This window comes from Microcaecilia unicolor, chromosome 1 (genome assembly GCF_901765095.1).
Source record: "Microcaecilia unicolor chromosome 1, aMicUni1.1, whole genome shotgun sequence".
NCBI classification, from domain to species: Eukaryota; Metazoa; Chordata; class Amphibia; order Gymnophiona; family Siphonopidae; genus Microcaecilia; species Microcaecilia unicolor.
The window spans coordinates 269,540,574-269,554,376 of NC_044031.1; the positions used below are offsets into that span (position 1 = coordinate 269,540,574).

Sequence of the window (13,803 nt, forward strand, 5' to 3'; positions counted from 1 at the left end):
AGGAAATTCCAGGAGACAAAAGAAGTTAACAAATACAGGTTCAGTACTTCTGTCTCTTTCTAGAACTCAAACAGGCCATTTCTTTTTGTTTCATACCTCACATGACATCAAAGAAGCAGAAATAGTGCTGAGTAAGTTATTCACCGAGAAAGCACTGACAGCATGGAAGCATTTATTGTGTGTTTCATGGCAAGTCCATCCATCTGTCTATGTATCAGACCCAGTCCATACATATATACCGTGTTTCCCCGAAAATAAGACACTGTCTTATATTAATTTTTGCCCCCAAAAATGCGCTAGGTCTTATTTTCAGGGGCTGTCTTATTTTTCGAGGAAACATCGGGGTTGGATCGGGGTTGGCCCGCCCGCCCTCCCGGAACTAACCTTAAACGCTTCCTTTCACCTTCGCAGCAAGCAGCAGCAGGGCAGGCCATTCCTTCCTTCCATGTCCCGCCCTCACCTGATGTAACGTCCGCGAGGGCAGGGCACGGAAGGAAGGAGAGATCTGCACTGCTGCTGCTTGCTGCGAAGGTGAAAGGAGGCGTTTAAGGTTAGTTCCGGGAGCGACGGAGGGTGGGTGGAGGGGGGGCCCGGCAACCTCGGGTGGGGGGGGCAGCCCGGGGGCGGCCTTGTCCGGCTCTCAGCGGCCCTGCTTTCAAACAAAAATTTGCTAGGTCATACTTTCGGGGGAGGCTTTATATCTACCAATTCAGGAAAACCTCTACTAGGTCTTATTTTCGGGGGATGTCTTACTTTTGGGGAAACAGGGGTAATATATATATATATATATATATATACATATTATTTGTACATGTGCAAATATTGGTGTAGGGGCTCAGAAGAGGGGGAGGGGTGGGGGGGGAAGATCAGTGTGGTAAAGGGGAGGCCAAGCCCGGGAACTCAAGCATTATGAGGCATGGTGGTTATCAGAGCAGCAGGATATAGAGGAATGGTGGTAGAAGAGAATGAAGCCTGCCACCTCACAGCCAGCAGACACTCAAGAATGAGCATAGCCTTCAGACGCCACCCAACACAGCTGACTTAGTCTAAGGTGATACTCCTTGATGCTACTGGATCTGATAAGAAGGGGAGAGCAAGGGGGTAGCCAGATGGGTGGAGACAGCAGGCAGGGAGTGAGCAAAAGGCAGATGGGATAATCTCTTCCAGGATGTTGAGCATGCAAGACTGGAACCTGGATTTAGTCTTGAGGGCTCAGTCCTCTCTTCCTCTCATGCTTCACAGGGTAGCATCTCTTAAGTCTTGGGGCAGAGGTTAATCTCCTTGGGTAATTTTAAAGGAAACCTTATCTCTCTGCTCAACGCCCCGAGGGTGGTATTTTATTCTGATGGAATCAGGTTTTCTGTCTTTTGGTCAAAAAGTCAGTAGTCTGTCACCTTTGAGATGTCTGTAAGTACCCAGATCCTTCTAAATTTTGGAATAGGTCTTTTTTCTCCCTATTGATGTTTCCTAATAAGGTGCAGTGGTCTTTAAGTCATTGATTTCAGGGGTAGTCAAGAAGATTATCACCTCAGATCACAGCAACAACAGTCCCAGATTACCAACTAGACCACTAAATCAAAGTACAAGAGTCCTTGTAAGCACACAGACTCTGTCTATCAAAGGACATTGGCAGGATAGTGCCCCTGCCTCCATTGCATCCCTTCTCTCAGTGCATCAACGTAGGTATGCAGGTCTGGAGGTTCAAAACTTTAGGAGTAGAAGTTCTAAGTATTATTGTGGCTTCCTACCGACTGGTCTGGGTAGATCTTAGGAATATACCACTCTTCTGGACTGGTCTGGCATGGACAATAAGGAACAGGAAATTTGGTCTTACCTGTTAATTTCTTTTCCTTGAGTCCTGCCAGACCAGTCCATGGCAGTCAAGGGTTCTCGGTCTGACAAGTTCAGAACACTAAGAGTGAGTATGTTGTACCCACTCTGAAGGTAGCTGTTTCCATAGAGTATGGAATTCTCATTCCTGGGATAGTCACCAGGAACTGATGATTTTGATTTCACCAAGTTTAATTTTGAGGGTGAATTGGAAACCCAAAATATAAAATTTCCTTCTGTAGTCTTAGCTTTGACATAGCATGCTAAAAAGTTCAAGGCAGCACAGGCATCTTATAAGGGGAGTGAAGTCAGCTCTGAGATGTTTTTCTCTGGCTCCATCTGTGGGCAAGGGGACATAGCTCACTCGTTGACTGGTCTGGCAGGACTCAAGGAAAGAAAATTAACAGATAAGTCAAAATGTTCCCTTTTCTCCTATTTGCTTTTTCCTATAGACATATGTTCCCTTAGTACAATGGAAACTACATATGTAGACTTTTGTCCCACCCAAACCACACTTCCATCATGCCCCCTTGACATTTCTGTATGCTGTCATTCTCCATGCGTAAATAGTGGTTTACTGAAATAACCATTTACATTTGTATGCACTCTGCCTATGTAAAAGCCACTATTTAGATGTGGAGATGCTTCTAAAATAATCACCTTCATTTGTTTATCGAAAGAGTTCATAAGTTCTAATACTTTCTGCTAGAAAATGATACCACATGACTTTTGTAGATGTGGAGGGGCATAATCGAAAGGGGCGCCCAAGTTTTCCTGAGGATGTCCTCGCAGGACATCCCGGCAAAAGGGCGAGGAAACCCATATTATCGAAACAAGATGGGTGTCCATCTTTCATTTCGATAATACGGATGGGGATGGCCAAATCACGAAATTTAGGTCGACCTTAGAGATGGTCGTCCTTAGAGATGGTCGTCCCCGATTTTCGGCGATAATGGAAACCGAGGACACCCATCTCAGAAACAACCAAATGCAAACCATTTGGTCATGGGAGGAGCCAGCATTCGTAGTGCACTGGCCCCCCTGACATGCCAGACACCAGCCGGGCACCCTAGGGGGCACTGCAGTGGACTTCAGAAATTGCTCCCAGGTGCATACCCTTACCTTGGGTGCTAAGCCCCCAAACCCCCAAAAACCCACTCCCCACAACTGTACACCACTACCATAGCCCTAAGGGGTGAAGGGGGGCACCTACATTTGGTTACAGTGGGTTTCTGGTGTGTTTTGAAGGGCTCACATTTACCACTACAAGTGTAACAGGTAGGGAGGATGGGCCTGCCTGAAGTGCACTGCACCCACTAAAACTGCTCCAGGGAACTGCATACTGCTGTCATGGAGCTAGGTATGATATTTGAGCCTGGCATAGAGGCTGGAAAAAAATTTTTGAGGGTGGGAGGGGGTTAGTGACCACTACGGGAGTAAGGGGAGGTCATCTCCGATTCCCTCCGGTGGTCATCTGGTCATTTAGGGCACCTTTTTGAGGCTTGGTCGTAAGAAAAAAAGGACCAGGTTATGTCGTCCAAGTGTTCGTCAGGGACGCCCTTCTTTTTTCCATTATTGCTCGAGGATGCCCATTTGTTAGGCACACCCCAGTCCTGCCTTCGCTACGCCTCCGACACACCCCCATGAACTTTGGTTGTCCCCACGACGGAAAGCAGTTGAGGATGCCCAAAATCGGCTTTCGATTATGCCTATTTGTGCGACCCTATGAGAAGGATGCCCATCTTGCAATTTGTGTCGAAAGATGGGCGTCCTTCTCTTTTGAAAATAAGCCTGTTAGTGTCATTTCAGAAAATATAATTAGTTAGTATATTTTCATAGAGAAAAGGAGAGATGATTACCAGTTTACCTTACACATCCTGGGACTCATCTCTTGGATCTCTATGAAAAAAGTGACTGAACTATAAGACATCAAGCTTCAAACAGCTTTGGATTTTTTTATTCACTTTTTCCACATTGAAGCTTATGGCAGGTTACATTCAGCTACACAAGTTATTCCCATGCCCAAGTAGGCTCACAATCTAGGTGGTAACTGAGGCAACAGTAGGTGAAGTGAGTTGCTCATGTTACAAAGACAGAGGCAAGACTACCACTAAGGGACAATTGGAGCCATTTTGAATCTAGGCCTAAACAGAGCAGGAGCAACTAGAGATCACTCCTACTCCTATTAGACCAGCAGGGACCCCCCAGTAAGAGACAGGGGTGAGATTGGGAGGGATAGGGGCTTGTCTGCTGGGAGAGGAGGAATGATTGAGGGGATCTTGCTGTCAGGGTGGGGGTGATCATGAAGTTCTTGCTGTCAGAGGAGTGGGTGTGATGGGGGTCTTGTTATCAGGTGACTGGGTATAATGGGGGTTCTGTTGCTATAGGGTGGAGTGTCAGGGCATGAGGATTGAGGATGCATAAATGTTGGGAGCAACAATTTTAAAAAGCTACACCCACAAACATTTGGGGAGAGCAGGAGGCTTTTTCTCACCATGTGCAGCTTTTTTAAATTGATACTCCCACTGATATGATGGCAGATGCATGCACTCCTGCATGTCAGTATATTATTTTGCAAAAGGTTCCACAATTCACAGAGCCTTTTGCAAAATTCTGCAATTCCCCTCGCAATGTGCTATATGTAAAATGGGCCTTTATGTATGACAGAATCTGTATTGTTTTAAGATTGAAAGGCAAGAAGAGAACAGCTGATAACTTAATAAATGTCATCTAAGTTACCACAAATATGTGATCCTTCAGCGTTACTTTGAAGTCAGTAATGATAACAAAGGTGTTCCCTGCTATTAGAATTTCAGAATGTCAATAATCTACCTAATGGAAACAGGTAAATATTGAAGATGGAGGATATTACTGAACACTATGGAACCCCATAATTTTAAATATTAAAGTTCTTCATTTCTCATCTATCATTACCTGCTGAATTCTATTTTTAATAAAAACTGAAACCATGCTGGCACCATTCCCTCAAACCCAACGGGGCATGTCTACTAAAGGGTGTTAAGCCCTAACATGTGCTTAACATGTGTGAAAATGCTTACCACAAAGTGCATTAAAGCATTTTGTGGTAAGTAACCTGTTTGCATGTGCTAAGTGCACATATTTATTTCTTTGTATTTATTTTCTGGAGGGGGTGTGTCGGGGCGGACAATGGACATGGACACACTACCCAGCTAGTGCATTCTGATTACCATGTACGAAGTGGTTAACGTATCCATAATACGGGAGCCCTTAGTACCTCCTAAATAGTATGTGGTAAGTACCCCCCCCCCCATCAATATTTTACAGATTATGTGCATGAATGCGACTTGAAAAAGAAATACTGGAAATTGCTCTATTGCCTAGGTGTGCTAGAAATGGACTTAACCCACAGTAAATTCCCATATTAGCACACACTAATCCCCATTTACTAGCGCACTTTAGTAAACCTGCCCCAATGTCTCATAATCCCATCAATAAAATATAATGATGGTGTGTATTGGACACTGCTGGTAGATCTGAAATGGTTAAAACCTCTGCTTGACTCCTATCTGAAATTCAGAATATCTATAATTGAAATCAATATGATATCCATAGCATGATCCCTCTGAAGCCTGATTGAAATTGATCCCATAACTTTGGCTCCTCCAATATAAGATGCAAAACTAGTCTATAGTCTGCCATCTCATCATTCTTCACAGATTTTCTTCCTACCACTCACTCCATGATCCTTCCTGTTATAACTTTCCATCTTCTTCCCCCAAATCCTTCCTTCCCTCCTATTTAATATCTCTTTTATTAGGTAAGCTTTATTACATTGATGGATAGACAAGAAACACAGTTTAAACTACCATGGATTAAACTCTTTTACGAGCACAGTTCCCACCTCCTTAATCATTTACAAAAGAGAGAAGATCGCTAATCATCGTTCTTATTCAATACTGCAGCCATGATATTCTAATAGTATAAAACATTACTCCATTTCCCATTAGGTTAGAAAACATCAACCAGTTTGGCATAATATTAGTCATCTCTTTTTATACCTATAATCTGAAAAACACATTTTTATTGTATTGTGTTTATAGCATTTAAATCCCTACACCAAAATGATTATCAGAGTTAGAATATTTTAGGAAAAAATGTTTGCATAAATGATTTCGCCACTCATGAGGAACACTGAAAACTAATCATCATATGCAAAAAAAAACAAACAAACTTAAGAGCTTCATATAAATGTGTCTTTTTGTAAGAATAAATACTGTAAAAAAATAGTATAGGTCCTGAAAATTTGACTATTTAGGGAGCACACCGACAGTGAAAGTATGTGTGTAAATGATTAAAATACCAGCATTTACATACATTATAAAAAAAAACTCACTATATGTAAACTGGCCATCTAACGATTTATATATATATATATATATATATATATATATATATATATATATATTTAGAGGTCAATTATACATCATGCATAGGAGCAGTGGCATAGCTAGGGTAGTTGACACCCAGGGCTGGTCATTTTTTAACACCACCCTCCCCCTCCAAATCCAGTACTAGGCATACCGAGAATACAAAACACTCAGGACCTATAGCGCAATTCTACCATACCATAAGCAGTCATTTCTACAAGTCACACAAGCATCTTAAACGCTACAGTGAGCACTAGAACATCAATTCACCTATTGTAAAACGAAAACAGACAGATTAGTACAGATAGTCGATCCTGCACAGTCAATGCCAACTGAAAGCCATGTCTTTTTCACAAATACAGATACACCCTAATCCACTATTCTCCACCTCCCCAATCCCCATTCTCCCCTCTGAGCACCCCCACCCTCCCCAATCCCCTTCTCCCCTCTGAGTACCCTTCTGAGCTCCCCCACCCTCCCCAGTCCCCTCTGAGCACACCCACCCCTCCCCAATCCCCATTCTCCCCTCTGAGCACCCCCACCCTCTCCAATCCCCTTCTCCCCTCTGAGCACCCCTCCTCTGAACTCCCCCACCACCTCTCCAATGCCCTTCTCCCCTCTGAGCTCCCCCCTGACCCAGTCCCGTCCCCCCTCCATTGAGAGCCACAGAGCCCTCTTCTCCTGCCACTGCCTACCTTTTTCTTTTTCTTTTAAATCCGTGCAGCCACGCAGGCAGCGCTTCGCGTCTGCCCTGCATGTGCTGTGAAAGAAGTAAATCGCCAGTGCTGGCGTCGGGCCTTCCCTCGATGTCCCGCCCTCGAGGAAATAGGAAGTTACCTCACAAGAGGGCGGGACATCGAGGGAAGGCCCGAAGCCAGCTCTGGCGATTTACTTCTTTCACAGCACACGCAGGGCAGACGCGAAGCGCTGCCTGCGTGGCTGCACGGATTTAAAAAAAAAAGAAAAAGGCAGGCGGTGGCAGGAGAAGAGACGCGACGGAGCACCCCCCACCCGTGGACACCCGGGGCGGACCGCCCCCACCGCCCTGCCCTTGCTACGCCACTGCATAGGAGTGCAGCATCTTTTCTAAAATACCATCAGAACTGAGCATATCCCATCCTGGATGTCTTCAGTTCTGATCTCTGTTCTATGTAAGACAGGGCTCCATAGGTTCAACTAGATGTGTGCAATGAATAGACCCCAAAATACATCAAACTGACCTGCATTACAGTGGAGCTGTATTTCACTGTGAGCTTGCATTTTGTTTCTGTTCTTACTATGTAAGCTCAGGAGAAGCCTGCACTTGCCTTTGGACCTGCTAGATTTAAAGACTAGGGAGTAGATGTTCAGGGGCCAATGCTCAAAATTCACCATTAAAAACTACATATGTTTAGATCCGCAGTTGAAGTTACCAATTTCAAAATAGCGAGGTATGCTCAAAGGAAATCGCATGCGAATGAGTTGTATGCAATTTCAGCAAGCAGCTTGATAGGGAAAGTGCTTAACACATGCGTAGACCTGTCTCTCTGTAAGCGTCGATGCTATATGCATGCCCAAGAAAAAAAGAAGCTACAATTTGTGTGCCGTGGATGCGCCTCCATAATGTGCTTCAGCCTTTTTTTTATAAGTTCCATGACAACATTTTTTACAGTTTCTTTTGTAGGGTTCCATGACAACTTTCATGCCCGGGGGGGGGGGGGGGGGGGGGGGTTATTGTTTATATGTGAAGGTATTAAAGCCATGTGTAGCTTTTTTTTTTTTGCCAGCTGCAGTTGTCATGGAGAAAGGAGCATTGCCTTTAAACTTGTGATCTGTTGGACCAGACATGGCGAAGGTTGTCATTTTCCATCAGCTAGTAACCTAGCCCCTGATGCGGCCGTTTCAAGGCGAAACATGGCCATGTCGGGCACAGATGTGTAAATCTCTGGGAGCCTTTGGACTTTAAATAAAGACTTTCTCTCCTTATTATGTCTGCCTTGTGCTTTTATCTTACTAGTTCTATCTGGGCATTTATCTGAATAATTGGCCTGAATATCAACCAGAACCTGGATAGCTTCTGGGAGCTGGACAATACCCAGATTAGGCATTGAATATGCAGGTGACAGGTCACATTCAGCCAGTAGCTATCATTACCTTTAAAAAGCTGACTGCCACCTGCTGAACATTGGGGGGGAGGGGTATATTTTTGTTGCTTATTCATTTGCTGTTCAAATAAACCTCCCTGGGTAGAGGTCTGGTAGCTGGGCAGGTTGGAATTTTGTATCCTTGTCTTCGGAGACCCCCCACCCCTTTGATGCCAGATATGGCTATGGATGTGTCACCTAAATGACCACATAGGTTGGAGCTCCAAAACCACCTCTACTCAGAGGTGTTCCATATTAGACAGGCTACAATAGCAGAAGCTTTGGAGCTGGAGGGAAAATGCGGAAGTGATTGCACAAGTTCTCAAAGTCAAGACAAGGCTGTTGTATGAAACTGCCAAGAGAAACTGATCCCAGAGACTGGAAAACCAGGAATTCTTAGCATGAGAAGAACACAAAGTGTGTGCTCTGGATGCCAGGAAAAGAAATGCAATAGCACTTCACTAATAGGATACTGAGACTCAGGGGCGTAGCCACGGGTGGGCCTGGATGGGCCCAGGCCCACCCACTTTGCCTCCAGGCCCACCCATCCACCTTCTTCTTCGCTGGCTGCCTTTTCTCCCCAGCTCCGCTTCGCTGCATCGCTCTGCATTCTTCTCCTCGCCTGTCACGCTGCACGCAGCACTGCCATTCACACAGGCAGCTGCGCTCCCCCCTACCGCGTCTATCCGGTCCTAACAGGAAGTGCATCAGAGGACCGGATAGACGCGGCAAAGGAGAGCGCAGCTGCCTGTGTGAATGGCAGTGCTGCGTGCAGCGTGACTTGCGAGAAGAAGAATGCAGGGAGCGACGATCGTGCAGCGAAGCGGAGCCCGGGAAGAAGTGCGCATAGCTAAAAGTTTGGGCTCAGCCAAGGTACCGGGCAGGCAGCGGAGCAGAGGGAGAAATCAGTTATATATAGCGGAGGAGAGGGAGAAATGCTGCCTGGAGGGAGAGGGGGATAGGGACAAGAGATAATGGGGTGGATGGAGAAGGAGAAATGTTGCACGGAGGGGGAGGGAGAACACAGGGAGAAATGTTGGACACAGAGGTGAAGGGGAGGGATAGATGGTGCATGAGGGTGGAGGGGAGGAAGGGAGAGAGAGACAAAGGGGTAGAGGGGGGCAATAAAGGGAGAAATCTTGTATATGGGGGTAGAGGGGAGGGAGAGATGGTGCCCAGAGAAGAGAGGGAGAAATGATGGGCATGACAGTGGATGGGAGGAAGGGAAAGATGCTGTATGGGAGGAGGAGAAAGAGATATTGACCTCTGGGGCACAAGGGAGGGGGGAGACAGAGATGGTGGACAGTGGGAGAGAGGCAGAAATGTTGGACATGGTGGAGGAAGGAAGAGAATGCTGCATGGGATGGAGGGGGAAGACAGATATTGGATCTGGGGTACAAGGGAGGGGGAAAGAAGGATGTGGACAATGGGGGAGACGTAGGACATGGGGTTGGATGAGAGGCAGGGGAGATTCATAGGAGAGGGGAGAGAGGGAGATATTGGATCCAGGAGCAAATGAGAATGATGGAGAGATGCCAGACAATGGGAGTGAAGGAAGAGAGAGGGAGAAATGCTGGACCATGGGGGACAGGGGAGGAGAGAAGAGAAAGGACAGGGAGATGTTGGGCTACGAGAGCAGGGAGGGAAGAAAGAGGGAATAGATACTGAGCTAGAAGGGTGGATGGAGGAAGATGCTGGGAATGGTGGAACCATGTGGAAGAGGGTGGCAAGAAAATGGATGAGAGGATAGTGATTACAGAAGATAGAAATATAGTAATGGGGAGTAGATTAAAGATGAAAGGGAATGGCTGGAGAAGGAGTAAGTTGGGTAATGGGAGAGGTAGTGGGTGAGAGAAGAAGATGACGATCTGATAGGCAGCTGTAAAGTAAAAAGAAGGAGAAAGAGAGTAAAATTTGAGTTGACAGGCAAAAAATAAAAAAAAGAGGAAAGAGCTAAAAAGGAATGATCAATATGTCAGAGGTAGATGTAGTGAGGGAATAGACAGTAGAGAGGAGAAAAGACAAATGGACAGGAGTCACTTGAAGGAGAATTAGTAGACGACAGACAGGAAATTAGAAGCAACATAATGGAAAAATAAAATGTCCAGACATCAAAGGTAGAAAAAAGCATTTTATTTTGAATGTTTAAATGGAATATGTTAGCTTTGTGAAAAGTGCATAGCAAATGTCTTTGCATTTTGTTCAGTAGAAAGGAAATGCACTTTTGGTTTTTATTTCTCCAGGGTTGTAGTACATGTTAAGTTTAACTTCTTGGGGTTCTCACTTCAATTTTTGTGTAAATATTTTTATTTCTAACTTGTGATCCCTTGTTCTGTTTTTGGTGAGGGTCTGTCAGTGTGATAGTAATGGCAGGTACAGAAATCGGAAGGGAGGCAGGGAAGAGAGGGGATTGGAGAAAGTGCCCTCCTTTATTTTCTGACCTGGGCCAGAGCATGTCTAACACTGGCCCTTACCCTTGCTTTATAGCTGGTGGGGCTCCCCAAGCATCCCAGCTGAGGACCTCCTCCAAAGGCAGTCAGAACTTGCTTCTACCAAACTCTGCAGTTGGCAACAGCATCTTTGAGTTACTGACAACTAAGGATGCAAGGGGTGCAAGCTTCGGTCGCTTAGGGATGTTGCTACTGCCTGCCAAGCTTGGTAAAAGGAAGTTCTGGCCACTTTCAGAGGAAGTCTTCAGCTGACAGAGTTTGAGGATCCTCATCAGCTAAAGTATTTATATTTTGAGGTGAAGGTAGGGCGAGGAAGAAAAACTTTTGTGCCACCCACTTTGGGCTCAGGCCCACCCAAAATTGGTTTTCTGGCTACGCCACTGCTGAGACTGTGTTGAAGAAGGGCTTGGGAACAGGGTCCTGCTGGCTAAGTGCTACAATGTTACAATGCATTATTATTAATCAACTTTAGTAATAAGCCTCAATCACTGTAATGTATGCCGCGTTAAAATCAACCATTAATGCGCACTAATAAAGTGCATTACAGCAGCTGAGTTTTTAGCGTGGCTTGATAAATCAGTCCTGGAGTCTGCAGCTCTTAAAGAGCTAACCTGCTGAACTATTCATTTCTGAAGAACAGCAGAAAGACAGGAATATAGATTAATCAGTCATTGTGACACTTGATTGGCACATCACTCATGCCCGGCTTTACGATGACATGCATCTACAACCTTAGGGGGGGGAGAACTCCATGATCACATTTCTCATCAACTTGTTTGTGTAATCAAGGTAGAGTTCCATTGAGTCATCATAAACATTCTATATTGCACTGCCTTTGGTATTACACTGGGATCAAAGGACTGCAGTAGATTGTATTTAGGATGAATGTCCTTGGCTTGCACAGACGACTTTATAGGTAATATAACAGTTCCCTTCTGTGCTACCAATCCTGTTTCTACTATAAGCAGTATATTGAAATCTACAGCTCCCATCTGCCAAGTCTGTAAATTTACTTAGTAATAGATAACCCACTAAAGTTCCAGCCTGAGAACACATAAGTTATTTGACAAGGACATTTGGAGCTGTCAGATTTAGATAAGTAAAGAAGGGGTTACGGGAAACTAGCAGAACTGCAAATAGACAAAGTTTGGGGATGGATAGACACATCCAACTTTCAGGGACTGAGTAAGGGTACCTGACTTGGGCCCCCTTACTTTCAATCCACTTTGCCTTTACCCTTAATTTGACCTTGTAAGGGCCCTGGCTAACTATCTGTGACAGAGTAGGGCAACTGATGAACTGGAAAGGTTAGTGTTAGAATGACGCAGTGCCCCAAAAGAAAAATTAAGAAAAGAACCTGGAAAGACTACCTCTCCCAGAGAGCTTAGCGAGAGAAGTAGTGAATGGGGCTCTTGGATATCAGCAAATTTTTTTCAATACTATCCTGCACTGGATATTCATAAATAAACTAAGCAACCTGGGCATGGCCCCAAAGAGGTAGACTGTATCAGAAATCAACTAATTTCTATAGGGGATTGTCCCTAAGCAAGCAGGCTAATTAGTACTGTGCTTCTGTCCTGGGGCTGCTTGTGGCCAATATTTTTATGAGTGATATCATGGAGATGGTAAAAGGAAGAGTTTACCTATTTGCAGATACCACTGAAATCTGGAACTGAGTAAATATACCTGAGGGAGCAGCAGGGGAGTCCAAGATGGCCGCCGAATGAGATAGACGTGTTTTAGAGCTCCTCCGGATTTTCTACAACTTAAAATATTACCTGAACATGTTGAAGAGAAGGGGCAGAGCTGCTGCTACTGCTTCCCAGCAGCAAAGACCTCTTCTGGCTCGATGGATTTATATCTGCAAAGAGCTCAGAATTCGATATTAACATCGGTGAGCGGTCCGTTGGCTCAGCCTAGGCCTGGAGACCATGAGCAGAACCCTGGACTGGAAGTCTCACTAAGCCCAGGTGGAAGGACTCCTCCTCCTCAGCCTGTGTGAAGCAGATCTCCGTTGGCAGCGTCTGCAACCCCCGAAACCGAAGTGTTAAAGGGTGGAGCTGGACGGGAAGCAGTTTTGGCTATATAGGAGGAACTAGGAGGCTCGTTAACCCCCAGTCTGCCTGCACACATGGCAGAAAAAACAAGGGACAGCTGAAGGTGATAAACACATACAACAAGGGGAAATAGAAGATACTTCATTGGCAAAACTTTTCCAGAAACCAGCAGAAGTGACATTAGATAATTTGTGGCTGCTGATTGCTGAACTGGGGAAGCCTTTATGCCCCCAGATGAAAAAATTGAGTGAAGAAGTTGTGATACTAGATGGGAAAGTAAAATAAATTGAGAATGAGGTGAAATTAGTGAGAATAGAACTTGGTAAACAGGAGAAAGAATTTTCACAGATGCAGACATTACAAATGACGATGCTGAAAGATTTGACTACTCTTAGGAGAAAATCAGAAATGTTGGAAAATAATTCAAGAAGTAATAATCTGCGTTTTATTAATTTTGCTTGACAACATTTAATTTCCCCGAGAGAAATGTTGAAGAATTACTTTAAAGAAGTGTTAGAGATAGGAGACAGTGATATACCCCCTTTTTCACAGATTTTTTATATCCCTGTGAGAGGAGAGGAAAACCAACAGAAACAAAATATTCAAGATAATCAAACACTGGATGTCTCAGCACTGCTTGAAATGTCGGACACAGAGCAAATAACGGCAACCACTTTACTGGCTACAGTCGCGTTACCTTCAGACAAGGTCTGGATTTTAAAGAAGTTCTTCCAGAAAAAAGAAAAAACCTTCTGAGGTTTACAAACTCGGGTTTTTCCAGACCTTGCGAAGGAAACGCAAAAACGGAGACAGAAAGTTTTGCAAATAAAGCAGGAGGTCCTTCAGTTAGGGGCATCATTCTATTTAAAATATCCGTGTAAATGTTTGATTTCCTACCAATCAGTGAAATATGTGTATTTTGACCCTGTTCAAC

The 13,803-nt window shown here is 44.7% G+C and overlaps 1 protein-coding gene across 1 annotated transcript in view; it reads right to left on the reverse strand.

Moving 5' to 3' along the window:
• The window catches only part of CPNE4 (copine 4), a 932,436-nt gene that overhangs the window by 442,626 nt on the left and 476,007 nt on the right, over positions 1-13,803 (reverse strand). The gene's annotated exons all lie outside the window — the stretch shown is intronic.